General features: G+C 47.1%; 1 non-coding gene across 1 annotated transcript; it reads right to left on the reverse strand.

Annotated features, from left to right (window-relative positions):
• Positions 1–203: 203 nt before the first annotated feature.
• Positions 204–310, reverse strand: LOC125579445. The gene has a single exon (XR_007317476.1). It is a non-coding gene; the product is annotated as a small nucleolar RNA R71 (small nucleolar RNA).
• Positions 311–720: the final 410 nt, after the last annotated feature.

A 720-nucleotide genomic window follows, 5' to 3' on the forward strand; every position in this document is an offset into this window, starting at 1 on the left:
ACTTGGACAGGTTCGACAGCTACTGTGGGTTGTCAAAAACCAATGGTGTGTCCGAAGATGCCTTAAAGCTCAAGCTATTCCCTTTCTCTTTGGGGGATAAAGCACGTCAGTGGGAGAAGTCTCTACCCAGCGACTCCATCACCACTTGGGATGACTGCAAGAAAGCATTCTTGGAGAAGTTCTTCTCTACTTCAAGAACTGCTAAGCTGAGAAACGAGATTTCCAGCTTTCAACAGAAGAACTTGGAAGGCTTCAGTGAAGCCTGGGAGAGATTCAAGGGCTACCAAGCTCAATGCCCACACCATGGCTTTTCTAAGGAGAGCTTGCTGAGCACATTCTACCGTGGTGCTCTTCCTAAGTACAGAGCTAGACTGGATACAGCTAGCAATGGGTTTTTCTTGGGGAGAACTGAGGAGGATGCAGAAGAGCTGGTTGACAACATGGTAAAGAGTGATGCAGTCTACAGTGGAGACCACGACAGAGGCAGTAGAACAGATGATAAGCAGACGAGGAAAGAGATCAAAGCTTTGGAAGACAAGATCGACCTTCTCATTGCTGAAAAAGCCACCCAAGAGCAGCTGAAGTTTGTTGGTAACTCCAGGCAGGAAGATCCACTTGCTGTCAATGAGGTTGAGGGTTTGGAAGGTCAGGAAGAGTTGTGCTTCATCAACAACAATGGTAGCTGGTACAAAAAGGAGCCCAACTTTCAGTACAACAACT

This window comes from Brassica napus, chromosome A1, assembly GCF_020379485.1.
Source record: "Brassica napus cultivar Da-Ae chromosome A1, Da-Ae, whole genome shotgun sequence".
NCBI lineage: Eukaryota > Viridiplantae > Streptophyta > Magnoliopsida > Brassicales > Brassicaceae > Brassica > Brassica napus.